This window comes from Dermacentor albipictus, chromosome 1, assembly GCF_038994185.2.
Source record: "Dermacentor albipictus isolate Rhodes 1998 colony chromosome 1, USDA_Dalb.pri_finalv2, whole genome shotgun sequence".
NCBI lineage: Eukaryota > Metazoa > Arthropoda > Arachnida > Ixodida > Ixodidae > Dermacentor > Dermacentor albipictus.
In genome coordinates, this window is record NC_091821.1 from 486,902,483 (window position 1) to 486,921,437 (window position 18,955).

Genomic DNA, 18,955 nt, shown 5'->3' on the forward strand with positions numbered 1-18,955 from the left:
GTTCGGTCATACAGCTTATCGTAGCAAAATTCACAGTTTCATGCCGACAGGCTTCTTGGAAGCGTGCTCGAATTTTAGCATTGACGTGTCATGTGGGAATATCTTAGTCTGGCTTATTGACAAAAGATGGCCCGTATTCACAAAACGCTCTTACGCTACATGCGTTCATGCCGGCCAGTAGTAATGCAGGACATATTACTAGCGAAGGTGACCAGCCAATGAAAAACAGCACTTACTTGCAAAAAGCTTCGATAATTCGGCTCCAGATGGCTGTACGCAGTAATAACGTTGCTGCAAATATATAATTTATTTTTTCAGCTTGTTGGTTTGTTTATTACATGTGAAATGTAGTGTAACTTTCCTGTTTTTCTGGTCACTTTCCTTGAGCGAAAGAAATTCCTTTCTCTCACTCATACATAATCCCTACAACTGGCTTGCAGACGCGTCAGAGTAAATGACACGTAGCTTCATCGGTGCGATGGTGCTATCCTCCTATGCTATGCCTTGGCAGAAATGTAGTCGGCCGCGATTACAGCGGAACATTTCTTTCTTATCGCTGGGTTGTCGAAGTATTCAATTTTAGATTGCTTAGTTCACTAGAGCTACACTCACTCACATAGGACATGCATACGATGGCCAGGTGTAGCCTTCAGCGCACAGGACCAAACTATATCTCTATGACCTCCTCTTCGAATGCAGATCATCAATGGCTTTGTCACCTCTGGAGGTCGCACGTTATGTTGGCTGCACTCGCTGCTCTTTTTTAAACACTATAACTGATGCTTACCTGCACATCACCATAATATTGATCAGCCTATTCCGTATCCACAGGAGGACGAAAGCTGTTCGGTGTGATTTCTAACTAAGCCTCTGTAGTGGCAGCTGACACCATTATACACCTGTCGATTGTTTATCTTATTACACAGCCGATCATGGCGCTATGTTTGACCACATTTCTCTGACATTTCAACGCCTTCCGGTGGCCATAGTACAACATCGATCACTTGCTCTTCGTTCGACAAGACCTGCCAAACGACACTTATACCTCTTAATCCTAAACCGCACTATTGGTCAGAACAGTGTCTTTTCCATATAGTCATTGCATTGTTTTCTAACGTATCATCTGCCATACTCCGTTTATCAGCGATCTCTAGTTTCCCATTACTTTTCTTTAGTGTCGCATTTCAGTCCCGTCCACTCGGGCTGGCCCAAAACACTGCCTATTAGAGTTTTCTTTACAATTAATTCTAAACTGCTGCTCATGACAAGAGAATATAGCGGAAGCCAAATACTACGTAAGTCAAGCTGCAGTGCAAGCAAAGTCCAGATGTCACGTGCCCCAGTGATGAGAGTGCATTGATTATATTAGTGAGAAATTCTTTGTACTCAGTGTCGATATTTTATTTATTATGAACTGAAAGGAACAGAGGGTTCGGCTCGGCAGCCACATTATGAGCACACTTCTCCGAATGCCTCTGGCCCTAAGGACCTACCCGAAAAATTCACCATGAAACTCTTGTGGAAGTGTGCGTAAAAATTGGGCCACTTGCTCATCTTCATACATCGCTCTTTCATTATCAATGTTATGAAACTTCATCCGCCCAATACAAACTGCCGTTCTACGATGACACAAATAGGTGTGAACGGCGGCGCAAGGTGCATTGAAAATGCAAACAATGTAGTGCAGGTGGCTGCACCAAGTGTGCTGATGAAGCTACAATTGTTAAAAGCCGTTACCGCTCTTTAGTGCCTTATCCATGCGCGTCGATTTTGAACCGTGATAAAACGTACTCCGCTGGTGGATACGTATGGAATGGCCGCGCGGACCGTATCTTGAAAGCGATCTGTGATGCGGACAAAGTGCCGACTACTGATATCACGGGGCATTGTGTTTTTGCCGCTTGCCAGTGAAGATAGACGCGCGGACTCACATCTTGAAGGCGATCTGTGAAACGAGCAGGATGCGGCATGTGCTGACAGCTTCGTGAGCACTGAGTTCTTGCCGCTCCGTTTCCGTCAAAGCTGCAGGAAGCACAATGTGGCTCGCTGCTGCTGGCGCTATCCTGAAAGCGACCGTCTTACGTGATGCAACCAAGGTACAGTTGGACGGACGGAAGGACGGAAGGTTTTTCTCGTTGGCTAAGAATAGAAATGCTGGCGCAATTAAAATGAAGTTTTACATAGAGTTGATGACGAAGTCGCTGGTTTTATCGGCGGCCACTGTTGCTGCATTTCCACGGAGGTGAATGCAAAAATAACCGTGAATTGTGCTTTGGGTTGACGTTAACACACCCAGGTCTTCTATGTAACCGGGCCCCAACCACTAGGGCTTCTCTAGCAGCCCCGGTGTTGCTTTGCGATGGTAAACACCACCAAACAAAATCTCAAAAATTAACGAAAAACAATATTCGTAGCAGCAGAAAAAAATGAATTCGCAAGCGGGAAGTGTTTCCTGGCTGGGCTAAATCTGTAAAAGATTATTTGCAGCAAAACAAAGCTCTTGCCTTCGCGCCTTACGCTTATCAGTACTGACATCCTGAAATAACTACCGTTACTAATTTAGAGTCCGTCAATGATACGTGTGCAAGTATGAAGTGAATTGATATAAAAATACGAACAAATAGCTCCCATGCAGCGTCTGCAGCCTGTTCTTGGACCGCTTCCCGTCATCATCACCGAAATTATTTTATGTATGTTTTTCACGGTCACCTTTTGAAAGTCATTACTAACCTTTCCGATAAGCTGCCTTGAATGGGCAGATGCAGTGGGGGTTTGATCACGCGCTGTGTCTTTTCGCAATGGAATTTTAACGTGAAGGCTTTTCTTGAATTTTTTAAAGTTTTTGGTTTTCAAGTCTTTCACAACATGAAAGTGCATGGCTTCTTAGCGGTAATAAAATGTCCATTCTAAAGAACTCAGCAATTTGGATAGTAAAATAAATAATTCCCTAAACAATGAAACGGAGGAAAACAACATGGACGATTTCAAATGTAAGGAAGGTGTCATTTCAATTAGCGATATCTAGCGTGAGTAAATTTTTATTTTAAGCGTTCTGGAAACCTGAAATTAAAAACTTGTAACTTGTATGACCGCGAAAGAGGGTTTCGACGTCATTAAATATAACGTGCGATTGAAAACAGGTCCCATAGCGTATCTGTCCAACATTATTGCGCTTGGCCATTAGTAGAAGATACTAATAAATCGTGATGTGCCTTGAAGTGAAAAAAAAAGTTCCGGTGCTAGCAATATAAAATCGAAAAGTCATGGGATTTACAGACTGGGTTAACTAAAATATTTAAGGTGAATAGTCTTCAAAAACCTATGCATTACTAATGTCAAAGCAATACGCCCATGGGGCAAGGATTTGCTGACGCTTGATCAGCTTCTTTTGCTGAGCCTATTTGACCCAACTTCTAATGACGACATCCATACCAGCAGCTACATACGCCAGCGTGGTTTGAGCACCAAACTGCTAGTTGTGGTGTGCTAGAAACCGCCGAACATATTTTGTTGGAATGTGTAGGTTACGAAGACGAAATGATATGTTATTTTAGCAGAATTTCAGTCAATACGATTCAGCGCTATTCCAATTGAGATACACAGTTCTAACATCAAAAATGGAGGAGGTTCGAACAAAAATGGTATCTTTATTCTGTTGAAGAATTAGGGTCCACCTTACAATGTAGACAGCGCAACATTACATGTTATTTTTGTAATGACGAAACACACTCAACATCGGTAGCTGCAATTTACAGCAAAAAAAGCTATAACGAACCACCTAACATTTCACTGATATACAGGGTGCAGCAGCTATTTGAAAACACACATTTGGTAACCCCCATCCTCTAGGTACATAGTAGCTGCAAATAATTTTTTGCTGCAGGTAACCAAGGCAGAATTTCAGTTTGCTCACCAAGTGAAAAAGCACGCAGTTATTGTTTCCTTGGCTGCAGGACACCCTGATACAGAGATGGCAATATTCAGGAATGTTGCCGGATCATTAGTGCTCGAAGTTTGGAAAGAGTTGGAGGCCGCCAAGGGTGATGTGGAAGCTGTTTCATAAAGAAAACCAGATTTGCAGCGTTCCGACATTGTTAGGGCACCAGAATTCTTTAGTCGCGACAAAGGTATCAGTGATGAGCACCCTGGCAAGATAGTAAGAGCCCTCGCAAAGGAGTTGCAGGTTGATGAGTCCACTACCAGACGGGTGTGTGTTCGCTACAAGTGTTATGCTATGTGAAGAGGACAGTTCTTGTCTGCGAAAACCAAGGAGAACCACCTGACCAGAGCTAAGCGGCTCTTGACCAAACTGAAACACCCAGAGATACCTTGAATGTTGTGGTTTTTCTCCGACAAAAAAAACTTCGTCCAGGACTAGGAGGTGAACAGCAAAAATGATCTGTGGCTGTACAAAGGCACCGACGATGTTCCAACTGTAATGCGCACAAGATTTCCAGCATCAGCGATGGTCCTGGGTGTCGTGAGCAGTGAAGGAGACGTCACGCCTGCACATTATTTTCTCCACAGTGCTAGAGTTGAGGCTGTGGCTTACACTGAGGTATTCACCTCGGTTGTGAAGCCCTGGATTTCTGCTGTAGCACGTGAGAGGCAGTATGTTTTTCAGCAAGACTCTGCACCATCCCACAGAGCCCGTACCATGAAAGAATGGATGGCCGAAAGCTCCACGACCACGTTACTCCAAACATGTTGCATCCCAGCTCCCCAGATCTCTACCCAATGGACTACTATGTATGCGGGGTCGGTGAGAGGGAGTCAAATAGGCACCCACACAACACACTTGAGGCTCTCAGGGGAGCTATTGTTGATGCAATGCCAAAGGTTCCGAAGACACACCTCATCACAGCCTGCGGTTGGTTTCGGCAGCGTGTGGAGTCTGTGATTGCTGCTCTCGGCGCTTTCATTCATTGATGACATTTAGTGTGTGCATGGCCACCTGTACGCAACTTTAAATAGTCAAATTATTTGTAACCAGTATGCGTGTCTGTTTGCGTGTGGGCGTAACTTCGTTCCCAAATACCTGTCACACACGGTACAGTACTTCACAGACAAAAAAGCTTCCTCATCGGTTCTTACTGGTACATGCAATATCTAGTTCAACTTTCAGCAAGTAGTTTAAAAGCTTCTAAAACCTGTGTTATAATACAATTTGCGGTATTTCGGGATGCATATGGGTGAGTTTTTATTTTAGGCTCAGCTAATGAACTCAGAGTTCCATGAGAAATATTAGGGCTGTGTATCTAAGGGTATGCGTAGAAGCTGGGGAGACAGATTTTGCAAGAATGCCTAGAAAAATGGTGCGGTGTGTGCTTTGTAGTGTTCCGCAGCTATATGATGGATGGCTTTTTTTTCTAGTACGTGCAATCAAATATTGTTTGTTAGTGTTCTGGTGCTCCAGACGAGAAAAGAATAACTTCGTTAGAGAAGACTAATGCATGATACAGTTGGTGTTTTACAGTATCAGGCAGTAAAGAAATTGATTTTCCAACTATACCTAGTGCTTTAGAAGGACCGTATGCTGGGCTACTTAGTGTTACATAGTTTCTTCCAGATATAGCGCTAAAAAGTACACCTACATACGCGTCTTGCGTTGTCGTATCTTCTTCGTGTGTATTTATACACTTTTGCAATATATCTGGCAGGAACTAGTGATCTGGAAGTATGAGCATTAAGATGTTTGATATATATTTCCCACGACAAAATTATAGGAAGCTAGACCCTAAGTATTCCCACGATACCAACAATCTCTATAGCAGAATGAAAATATGACATATTTTCTTTGTTGACATTTATTTATGAGAATTTCAAATTACACCCCGCCCTTAGGCTTTTGAAAACGATATTTATCTCGTTAGTTATACGCTGCAAATTCTGTGAACGGAGTATCACAGCTGTGCCCATCGTGCATAAGAAATGCTTTGGTGTATCACTAATGTTTGTTACGTCAATAATCTAAAAGTTATACAATAAGGGACATAGAGGCTTCCTTGGGCAGCTCCGCAATTTACTGGTTTGAGTAAGGACAAGTGGTCGCTTATTTCTACACTTTGTACGCAATCCCGGACATTTTATGCTCTGAAATCCAATTCTCAATTCCGAAAACCCTACAGCTGTAATATATTTAGTTAAGTTGCATGATTCAAACGACCAAGTGCCTTGGAAACGTCTATGTAAATGCCTATTGCTAAATGCTTTTCATCGCACGTTATAATAATAAATCTTAATTAGGTGAAAGTGCAAGTTCTGTGGGACGGCGTCTCCTAAAGCCAAATTAAGCGACTTTGACCAACTACAATTTAGCCGGCAACTTAGACCAGTCATTATTATTATTATTTCTAAAATTCTAGAGACTAAGGCTAATACTGTATATATATATATATATATATATATATATATATATATATATATATATATATATATATATATATATATATATATATATTTAATGTTACACATTATGCTGAGGCTTATAATATAATTACCAATGTCTTTTTCTCTGCGTGTACATATCGCACCCACTTCCGATGCCTGCATTCTTTGTTTGCTAACGAGGCCTGTACTGAGCGCGCGGTTATACATATGCCGAAGATGTTGTTCAATACTGTAGATTACGTCGTTCACTGGCTTCATCTGTGTTTCATACATGTTACATCTCGCACGTTTTAAGATATATATATATTAACAAAGATATCCAAGATTTCGTTATTATCTGTAGGAATGAAATACAGACTAGTAACCATTTTTTCCTCTAGGTAATGCATACTGACCACCATAGTGTTAATGAACCATTAAATGCCTCGGCGAGTTTAAAGCCCTTTACGGGTGAATTATTTAGGATTTCGCTTGGTCTGATCAGCCTGTAATTCTTTTTTTATTATACGGGTTTCTTCTTCTACGAAGAAGCCTTGTTTTAATTCCGGTGTTGTTTAAATATAGCGGAGTCATCTCGTCTGCGAGAAGTTAAAACCCGTTGGAAGAGCTCATCCTTTCTTTTTGTCCTTGTTAGTACCCTCTTTAGTCGTCCATGGCTTATGCGAATCACCCGCCTTCTTCATTTATGTTGGAACAAATGACTGAGTGCAAGCTTCTATGAAGAGACGAGTAAAGTTAATATATGCCTCATTTTACGTCTTCGCTCGCATTGCAAAGTGCCAATTTGTCAGCAATAATCTTCCACGAAAGTCATCTAAAGTATATTGATTGATGTCTAGGTTGTTTTAACGTTCTACGAACTATAATTGCGATATGGGAGGTTTAATTATTAAAAAGGATGAAAATAATCAGTAGGATTGGAGGCAATAATGCCTGATAATACTGTGTCGTGGGTTTCCTCGTTATAAAGAGGTCAACCAAGGTATTTGCAGATTCCGTGGTGCGAGTGGCGTCGCCAATAATGTTAGCGAACCCACGTTAATGCAGCAGTTTCTGAAAGTTGTGCGTTGTAGTGTAATGCTGCGTTGTATTAAAACTAAAACACCACGTCGTACAAGCGTACACTGTTCTTGTTTGACATTACTGAATAAGGAATCTATTGATAGATGAAAATTATCTAAATTTTAATGCACTGGACTATACACTAATGCTAAAACCGGTGTCTGACGCATTAAAATAATATATTCTATGTCATTTGACAAAAAGGCCATGTCATCAAGCCATCACCACCCAGTATTTTCCTTTACACACATTAAAAGAACACCGCCACTTTTGTTTGTTCGGTTAACATAAAATACATCATAATTTGCACGTTTGAGGACGTCACTGTCCGACGAGTACCACATCTCTGTTAGAATTAATAGACCAAAACTAAAGTGAAAGTGTACGAAACATGGCAAGCCTTTTGCGTCGCTGGAACTGAAAATGCTGTTTACATTGTCCGGGCAGCACCGCCCTTACAATCATGATGCGCAGGCCAACACAGGGGCCAAGTTACGTAATATTATAAATGTAGCGGTCGCTTCGCACTTTCATTACATTGGATTGTTCATTACCAGTATTTGGTCATCACTCGTCCACACAAACTTCGAGTTTCGTGCGCTCTAGCTTTCGGTGGTCATGCCTTAGCCCTGTCTTTTGCGCTGGGCTAAGATGCTCGCTATCGAACATGGAAGATGTAGATGAGTGACCGAGATCTGAGATTGAAAGGCAAATTATTAGTATTAGTATTAGTGCACCAATTTTCTTTAGGTGCTCTTCCTTTGTTTCCTTTATGCCCTCAAATTTTTCGCCATAGCAACAAATACTTCATTTCATGTCATCGAGTTCCTTTCTCAGGTACCATGCAGTCTTGCTTTTAAATTTGTTCAATTATTTTTCTAATTCCTCATGGAGCTCATCCAGAGCAAAAGTCATTCTACCTCAATGAACACTTTCAGAAACAGCTCGAGCACACTACTGGCAGCAACAGAGTCAGCAGGGCTGGAAACGCAGGAAATAATTGTGCTGAAATAGTTGAAAATATATAACCTGAGTAAACAGGAAGGGCGGTTTTTAGCGATCATGCTTCACAGCTGCCCCGCCACTGCCAAGTGGCTTGTCACAGTAATGCACACCACATCAGTAGCCTCGCGACCATTCTTGCGCTGAAATAGGCACCTAACATTACAATGGCAGGTCGATAGCTGCTGATCTGTTGGAGCTGCCGGAGATGCAATAGCCGACGAGCTGCGCGGCTGCGCGAACAGAGATGAGCTTTTAGCGATAGTGCTTGTCAGCAGCCCCGCCGCTAGCAAAAATAGAGCCTGTTGCTCAAGAATCACTAGATCCAGGTATGATGCTATTTCTTATGCTTTCTTTAAAGCAACGTCAGGCTTTAAGTTTCTTCTTTCATTCAGTCAGGATTTTGGCGGAACTGAGAAGCTCTGTTGTTTTTACATTACTATGTTCACCATTGTCAAGTCTGTACCTATGATGATAACATATTTTATTAAAGCGAATCTTTCCTTGTGTCTTCCTTGGACTTTCCCACTGCTGCTGTTGCTGCCGCGCTGTGGCACACCGCGTCGGGGGATGGTTCAGAACTTGTGCATACTTGATAGGAGCACGGCAGAGAGGATGAGCGACGCGAGAAAGAAGCTCGTTTGGACCTTCCTATTGCGTCGCATGTCCACAATGCTCTCTGCAACTGCCTCGGCGTCGCCACATTACTCTTGACAGTTAAAATTATCCGTGATTGCCAGCAAAAGCGTTGCAGAAACGTCAGAGCTTACCTTTCTGGTAACGTGCGAGACCAGATGAGGGCTAGATAGGATGGCAGACAGGATAAGGGGAGGCAGAGAAAGCAGAAAACCCACGCAGTCGCAAATAAACAAGTCAACGGCAGCATTGCATCAAAGGGGAAGCATACCGTGCCCCTTAATCTGCTCAAAGCGAGAATATATATTCCGCTATCGTCAAGAAGGGGAGGGGTTTAAGGCATGGTAAGCAGTTTTTCACTTGATTATAGATCGAATAAGGAGGCCCGCCACGCTGTCCCTCACACCAGATAAATTGTTGGCGATCCAGCATTTCGAAACTAGTGTCACTGCTACAGCTTGTATTGTACTATTGATGCAATGTGACTCGAAGCTCGATTTGGAAATTTTTAGACCAATTACGCAAAAGTCAAAAGTTTTTTTTCCAAGAGTAACTGAAGAGGCGTGTTAGCAAGTAGACAGCACTCGTAATAGTTAGCTTGTATATGTGACAGTTAAAATATGTGACAGTTAAATTTTGCAGCTATGAATCCGTAACTGAGTGCACCAGTTTAAGGCTGTGTTTAACGCTGTTAGAAGCGCCTCTTCTAGGTCGTGGATATAAGGATGGATAAACGGAACATTATAGTCTTGTACAAGAGCGCGGGGGGGGGGGCGGTGAGACAGGGATAAGGTGACGTGAGAAGGCAAGAAAACGCTACTACTATAAACACGACAGCGGTTGCGGGCGAACTCCATATATTTAAGTTAACCGTGCTGTACACTGTGTTTGTGATATTAAAAATGAACGCGATGCAAATTTGTCATACGGACATGTTACGCAGGCCGTACAGAAGCAAGGCCGCGTTACAGCACACCGTAGCGTCTAGGCGATAATTTCGAGACGATACTATGAAAGCGGTCGCACGTCAAATTGACACTTTTGTGTCCGCCATGGTAGTTTTCGCGGCTGTGCCATTGCTCGAGGTCACGGGTTTTATCCCGAGCATGCAGCCGTTATTAAGTGGGAGTGAAACAAATAACCTGAGTGATTTAGGGTCGCGTTCAATAACACCACGGTGTGAAAACTAATCTGGAGTCTTTCACTACGGCGTGCCTCATACACTGTAAAAAATTTCCGTAATTTTACGGGGGATTTCTGTCATTATACGGAGAACTGCAGATAAAAATACGGAAAGTATGTCATATTTCAAAAATACGGCAAAATCTGCCGTTAATATACGGAAAGTGCTCTCCGTATTCAGCTTCACGGACATTTTCACTGTAATCATATAACGGCTATACACTGTTTTGGAAGAAACAGAGAGAATTCCGTATTTTTGTTATGTGAACATCCGTATATGGTGAGAAAATTTAAACTGTCTGAATGAGCGCTCGTACTCATAAAGTTTCAGCTAACAATACTTTATTGAACACGTAAACTGTACGCATTATGAAGTTGCGTACAAAATGTGAGAGCTAGCCTTCTACCAAAAGCTGCAATAACAGATCGTATAAATATATATACGCATCTTCTATTCCGCTCGCAGTTTGCCGCGCATATGGGCTTAGTAAGGCTGATCATATGCACAAATATATGCGTGTTCTCGCAATCTTCTCAAATTAAGCGTTTTGTAGTTAATAACGCAGCATATATGTTTAGGTGAATGAAGAGCCAGGGACATACGTGCATACGTAAACAAGCTTGCGACACTCAGGTGCTGGTGCACTGGGAATGACATTGGTGCTCTGTATACGCCAAAAATTGTGCGCACTCTAAATCAGTACAGAAACGCAGGGAGTGGTATAATGACCGTAACTGCGTTTAGATTTGGCAATAAATGGTATCGAAGGGGACTGGTGGCCTATAGATCCAAGTACAACGGTCGGAGGAAATTTTCGAATGCGGCAAGCAATTAACCCAAGTGTCAAAGGGCACTGCTGAACTGCAATGTAGTTGGTTGAACTCATTCCCATGATATTTACAAAATATCTCGTCTCTGACAATAACTGCCCATTCATTGAGACAAATCGATTACGCATAATCTTCACTGTTCATGTGTTAATTCTTGCAGTAAGATGTAATCACAAACATTTGGCGCTTCATCTTGAAACAAGACCGGTAAGCGCGCTCGTTCTTGTACGGTAGAATAAAGAACGCGAACGTGCACCGACATGTATGTAAACTACTGGAAGGTGACTGAAGATGAAGGACCTATTACCGTGCTAGTACTGTGTACACTGTCAAAAAGAAGAAAAAAATATTTCGGAAAGAAAGAATGCCCAGTGTCGAGATGTAACGATTCAAGCTTTATTTCTTTTTGACCTAGAATGCAACACCATTAGTTCCACGTGCTTTATGCATGGGTAATGTTATGACACAACTCATTATTTACCCGTTCATTACATGCACCAACCCGCCTAAATTATCACTGTGCTCGAGCTTATGGACGCATCGCAGTGCACTGCTTTGCACTTCATTGTAGCACAGGGGTTTACTATCGCCAGTAGCGAATGCTTTGGTTGACCTCTCTGCCTTTCTGCCTTTTGAATTCTCTCTCCCTTTGTATAAAACGCACTAACTTGTGGGAGAGAAAGCGTTCTCCTCTTTTAGATTTCAATTAATTGTCAAGCAATTACATTGCAGTTCCAGTAACTAGAGCACACATGCGAAAACGAAACCGATTCTGTTCGGTTCTCCGCGCTCAGAGTGCGGCACCTTTCTCTATGGCGGCACCAGGGGGCAGGGCGCGCTGCGCGTCCGTTGGAGTGGCAGACGGAGATGCACATGTCTAGTCCAGCCGGCATTTTTCGAGTTGTGTTGTAAATGTTGTTAATTCGCCGTAAATATCTCTTGATTTGTACTCAAGGGTGGAGCAAGACCCCAAGGAAGAGAGATTGAAGTATCGGGAGCGAAGAACAGAAACGATGGATGGCTACGCTGCTTGGGTCTCGGCACGTTCGAATTGGCAAAGTTCCGAATTTGTCGCTGTGTTGTGTACGCTTGTGCGCTCGTCATTTGCCGTCATCGCGCGGAGATATTTGCGCTGGATGTCTTTCACTTCGTGTACAAAACTCTGCTCGCTGCGGCATCGAAGAAGTTGTCCTGTGTTTGGGTGCACGTATGCGCTTGGACACGGATAGCCTGCTTGCTCTCAACGGGTGTTCAACAGTCTACGCGCGCTCGTAACTTGCACATGAGGTAAGCCCATTTTAATCTTATTTGGTTTGCATAACGTAGGTGCTAAAATGATGTGTGGTAAGCCGGTGTCGCGAACAGAAATATTGTTTCAAAAGACCACTATGCAACGTCTTAGGGCAAAAATCACGCATGAATGGGGAAAGGAATCAACCTATCTTTTCAGATCGATTCCAGTCGTAGCGCGATTGGCTCGATCGCAATTTCCGTGAGGTACTTCTAACCTTTTGTTCACTCGCGTTAAAAGCGTAGAATAAAACTGCGTCCAGTTGAGCTCTTGTATTGACGCTTGTATTGGCTTGAGAGCATACTGTATCCGATACACGAACTTCTGTTAAAATACGGAAATAAACGTTCGAGGCAATAGCAGTCGCTCACTACCTGGGATCGTTACTTTCTTGCTTGGGTGCACGATTTAATTGTGACCAGAAAAAAACGTCTTGCTGCACCGTTTGCGGTGCAGCAAGACGTGTTCCTTCGAATGATGTCTGGGCAGTCAAGGCATTCGTGCCACTAAGCAAGCAGTAAACGGGGTATCAGTGCGCAAAAATTTGGACATAAAAGAAGCGAATGGTATCATCATAGACTCTTTTATTTGACGAATAATTCAGTTGTATTACTAAAGCGGAGAGTGGATATGCATGAAAGTCAGATTGTATTGATACTCAGCAAAAACAAGCTAACTTATCATTACTAATCAATCCTTTTCTTTTACTGAAAGGCAACTTGCTGTTGTGCTGGAGCTGAGAAGAGGTCTGCTGCCTGCAATGGGTCCATCTCTCTCAAGTTATTGCAGTATTATAGCTCTCAAGGTGAGTGGATTTTTTTTTTCTCAAAGCTATTTGCCACCTGAATCATGACCGTTTACTTAGCTGTGTAGGTGATCACTGTTAGTGACATTGGAGTGCTGGCGGACCAGCACTCCTTTATGATTGCAACGCATATGACAGAGTGCAGCTGTGGCAGTATGCAAATGTGTTAATCTATAAGCCAAATTAGGTTCTTTGAGGTAATATGTTAATATATTGATGACATTGGACTGTGGTCTAGCAGGCAAAAATGCTAAACAAAAAGAAATTTTAATTTGCACTTGGTAAGATGTGCAAGCAATTCAGGCTGTTATACATGAAATGGGACATTTGTAGATGTCTTCTACAGTGCTGCAGTCCTGAATTGCTTCAGAGTTGAGTGATACCACTATAATTTCTCTGTAGAGCATGCAGCACAGTTTAGCATTGGGGGAGGCTGGCATCAACAGGCGTCTACTTACTGTGAAGTTCAAATGAGGTGTTACTGTTAGGGTGACTATATATAATTTATCGTTTAATTCTAGTCTTGTGTCAGGCAGACATAGTTTACCCATTTGGTTAAACAATAGAGATGTAATATCTATGTATACAAGTATTACCCATTCATTTATGCCATTTAGACAATGGCAGAAATGCGCGGGTAATACTTGTGTACATAGACAATACATCACTATTGTTTAACCAAGCGGTGCTTGGTTAAACAATTATGTAATGTAATTATGTAACAATTATGGCTATTATTAAGTAATGTCAGCTTTTGTTATAACATTAGGGCACCTTTTATATAATTACAGATTACCACCATTGTGCACCATCATAGTGTCATATTTACACTAAATGTATTTGACTCTGCTATAAAACCTTGCACGGCGGTGCATCATGAAATTTTTTTTATAGTTTCTGGCCTCAGAATGCACTTCACGTTATATTCTTGTTTGCAACAAGACTATATTGCAGGTTTCTCTCCTTATGTTTTGTGGCACTTCAAACTGCGGCGAGCTAAACCACTGGGCAGCAATACTGGATACGCTACTGCGTGTGGAGCTGTCTTCAAACACACACAAGGAATACATCATTGCTTTTTTAGCACAAACAACGGACACAAGAAAGACGACAGAACCAGGCGCTACTCTCAACTGACATCACTTTATTGCGTCCCTCCTTTGTAGACAGCAGAATCTAGAAGAACATTTGCTGTGAACACCATGTGCAGGAACCACCAACATCTGATCAAAAAAGCACACTCATGCGACAGAATAAAAAAAAACAATATTGAGCACTTTACAAGGTTAAAGAAAGCACACTAATGCACTGTGACCCCAATGACTGTATGAAGAAAACTTCCGATTACTCTGGCGGTGGTATCAAGGCTCTTTTTTCAAAATCGCAGCATCACGAAACATTGCGAACCGAAGCGATCCATACCAACAGGCACAGGTTCCCATTTGGCTCAACATTGTAAAATATGGAAGTGCAAAGCCATGTTTCGTGATACTACGATTTTGAAAAAGTGCTGTGATACCACCGCCTAAGAGTTATCGGAAGCTTTCTTCATACAGTCATTGGGGTCACAGTGCATTAGTGTGCCTTCTTTAACCTTGTGCAGTGCTCAATATGGTTTTTTGGATCCCGTCGCATGAGTACGCTCTTGTGATTGGTTGTTGGTGGTCTCTGCACATGGTGCTCACTGCGGATGTTCTTCTAGATTCTACTATTTATAAACGAGCGACGCAATAAAGTGATGTCAGTTGAGTGTAGCGCCTTGTGCTGGTCGTCTTTCTTGTGTCCATTGTTTTGCGCTTAACAAAGTATTTATGGATTCACACCAACTAGTCCGCCAACACATTGTGTCGCGGGCACTTCTGAAGTACTGTCTGTCCAATAACCTTGGTGGCATGGAAGCGCCGTCCACTTCTATGCGTTGCTTTCTGTTTCATTGTGGCATCACATCTCATTATAATCATAATGTGTATGTACTTTTTCCAAGAGACCCATATTCCTATCCTTGTGTTATATTTGCTGTCGCATTATTTATGTGCAAATGATCAGTGCTCCAAGCTCCATTTTATCGCAAAGTAAACTACTGGTACCTAAACAGTTCTGTATATCAGAAAACCAAAGCTGAACTGCCGAACAGTACCAAGCGGCAGCCTTAGTGCAGTGTCAAGTAGTCAGATTTTATTGGTCATGCAGAGGTGCACAGGATAGCTCTTTATTACTTGCTAAATAATTAAGCTGTTTGAAAACTGAGTATTTATGTAGCTTCAACCACATGCTATTGGTCATTGCTCCTGCCCTCATCAAATGTAGAAGATTATCACGACATTTCCTATTCTCTTTTTCCTTAATACAGTCGGATTACTGCATGCGTAAGTAGGAAACGGATCACATAGGCAATCAGAAGCCAACATTGTGTAAACTTGGAACATTGATTGTACAGTTTGATGACCCAGAATAAGTAGAAATACACCATAAATGATTGACAATTAACTTTTACTTGACACAGGGCTAAAGCATAGAGTAAGCATACTGTATGCTCATATGGTGTCACATCAATTTAAATTTTAGTGTAGCTTTACAGTGTACGCTTCTATTGTTGCATTCTGTCAGAGGAATGGTAATGTTTCGCGTGTATAGCAACGAGACTGTCTATATACAGAAGTAAAAATGTGTGAACTGTATTTTTTAATGATTTGATAGAATGTGTAGCACAATAAAGCCATACAATCAACGCACAGTGATGTGACTTTCTCTGCACATGTTGCAGGTTCAAAAAAAGTATGGTGGAAGCTGTTGCCAAGGTTCCGACCAGAAAAGACAGCCAGTATAAAAGGGTCCACGCCACTGATCTCTACTACAGGGGATGAACAGCACATCGAGCACCCTCAACTGAAGCCGGCCTTGTCCCGGAAGTTGGTGCTTGACAACTTTGCGGCAGCACTTTGTTGCACGGGTGTGTAGCATTTCTTCCCCTAACATGCCTGCCTGATGTGCCATAAACTACCCAAGCAGTGTTTCGAGGTGTCCAGAATTTTTCCATTGTAGTGTCTACAGTGTCGCTAACATAAGTGGCGTGCAATGGAAACACTGGTAAATCAGAAAAAACTTGATGTAAGAGAACACTATCTTATACGGGTTCAGATTGTCATAAAAGTGCTTACCAGACATGTAGAGACCTCCTAAAATGTGAAAAACCACAAAGAAAAGTTTTTCGGCAGCAATATTATCTGATCGCACGCACTAGTTAGTCCACCATATGCCCTGCTTCCAGGACAAGCGATTGCATGACATCGCATTTCCACTGGCTTCACCTGCATCCGGTGCGGTGTGCTGCATCCAGCGAAACATGTTAGAAATCAGTGGTGCACAGTGTTTTCTGTCCCCTTTCTCGACGCCTACTGAACACATGTTAAACTGTTTCCAAAGCAGACAAACAGAAGGAAAGGGTTCTGAACACATTGCATTTTAAAGTGGCTGGTACTGGGTAACGCAAGTACTGTGGCATAGTAGATTTGCACCAGGCAACCTGTGTCCCTAAAAAGGCTGCTGTTTTCTTGCAAATGGCCAACATATTGTGAGCATGTTGAAGTTCTTTTTTTATTCTCATCGCTTATTTAGCTAACGGAGACAGCTTTCACAACTGAAGAAGCCTTGAAAGCATGAAACACTTCACAAAACCAGCTTCAATATATCGTGTCTGCATCAAAATTTCATGGCTGCATGAGTGAACCCTCTGGTTAACATGTAAGAGAGTTCATGATGTTTGCCATGCATTATCCACTTTATTTACAGGTCAACCCTATGTTGAGATTTAAGCTGATGTTGCGTTTAGAGAAATTATGGCCGAGAGCCAGCTTTTGAGAATACAGATTGAGCTTGACAGATTAAACGCCAGAACAAGTCGTTGAGGATTTCAGATCAAGAATCTTCAAAGGCCAGTTCATTTAGTGGTGTTAATATTCTGCTCGAAGTTGTTGATTGTTACGTTCATATGGTGCCCAAGCATTGCGGTAACAACTTCAGTTGGAGTACATAGCAAGGGCGTATTCGATGTAAGCTGCTGGCTTTTTTTCTGTGTTTTCAAAAACTGGTTTCTTGTTCAGTTTAAATTTTCAAATTTTGCATTGTTTATTAGGTGTTGTGTCTTGTTTCCTTTCCTGCAGCTTCTTAGTTAAACACCTGAAAGTGAACACAACTTGACATTTTGCTTGATTGCCTAGATTACATGCCCTCGATGCAAAACAATTTCACTTCAAAACTGCTTGTATCATACTGAAAGAATAACTTGAAGCAGCCATAGCCACCAATAACACGCAAGAGATGATTATGAAAATTTTAATATTGTTTTTTGATCTACAGGGTGTCTTAACTATCATGCACCAAGATTTAGAAATATGTAAATGCGATTTAACTAGACAAAATGAAGGTAATGTTTGCCATCACCTAGAGATACTCTGTTATATTGCGCATTGTGCCTAATTACATAATTCTTAATTAGTTATTAAATATCTCAAATAATTAAATGAAATGTGTCAGTGAAAAGTTGTAGAGCAATATGAAAGCCTCCTGATACACTTTTTTGTTACTGTTACTCATTGTGTGCTACATAAAAGTGTTTTTCCAAGGAATAAGCCTGCGAATACACATAAAGTGTCTTGAGTGGCCAGTCATGTGTCAGTTTTGTGGTGCAAAGCCACGAATACAACTTAAATGGGCTCTTTTAAGAAAAAGACTTAGCTCAGCAAATTATCTTTCTTTGTGCAGCCTGTGGAGACAAGGTTTCTTAGACATGGCCGTGGCCCTCAAGGAAGATGCCGAGGCCACAGGCAGTTCCTCCAGTGACCGTGAAAAGGTCCCCTGGGGCACAAGTCGGGTTTGGCACCCCCAACTTTCTCCTGCAGCTTTTCTGTCTGCTTAGCTAACCAGGTGGGTCAATGATGGCAAAGGGAAAAAAGAATTAACAGCATCAAACGCAGAACTTGCTCAAGCTCAATGCATTTTTGGTGTGAAGTTTTTCCCTTATCATTTATCAAAAAACGGGCTATAAGTATATGATATGGTCTTAATACGGACACCTCTTTCCCACAGAGAATTAGCAGTAAAAAAAGCAGCTTATGAAGGCTTCAATATTAGCTAGGATGATGCGGCATATATAGGATAATGATTATGAATGTTTCTAATGACGGCAGTGGTAGTAGAGTGAATAATCAGAGTTAATATATAGGTTGAAGGACATTTCGTTCCAATGCCAGAATTTTAAATCATCCCAAATAATTCTTGCATTTTATAGTCTTCATTTTATAGTTCTTGATGCTTGCTTCTTGCTGACATCATTCTTATGCTGCATAAGTCACCTGTTATAAATTCCCTATTTCCCCCATTCAAGCAACTTTACATTCATCAATTAGATACCTCGTAGATGAGTTCCAGAAACTTGCTGATGAGATTAGGGGGCGGCGTGTACCCCAGGCTGAGATATGCATTCAAGAGCCTCATATCTTGCACATGTTAGAAATACTCCTGCTAAGCAAGTTCTTGGTGTCATACAAGGTTATTTGCGAATACGGATTTGCCTAAATTTAGAAAACAGTCAATATAAAACATGTCAAGCGATATCGCTGACGATACACACACATTCCAACTGAACTAAATACAAATAAATATAGCATCAAATGCAGAATCATTGGCATGATGCCATTCTTTCAGTGAAATAAAATCTGTCCTGCATTGTAAATCTGAAATCCTTTATAATCCAGACT

General features: G+C 41.8%; 1 long non-coding RNA gene across 1 annotated transcript; it reads left to right on the forward strand.

The window, feature by feature from the left end:
- The first annotated feature begins 13,094 nt into the window (after nt 1–13,094).
- On the forward strand, nt 13,095–18,076 carry LOC135912627 (uncharacterized). The gene is made up of 3 exons (XR_010567738.2): nt 13,095–13,199; nt 15,964–16,149; nt 17,961–18,076. It is a non-coding gene; the product is annotated as an uncharacterized lncRNA (long non-coding RNA).
- Nucleotides 18,077–18,955: the final 879 nt, after the last annotated feature.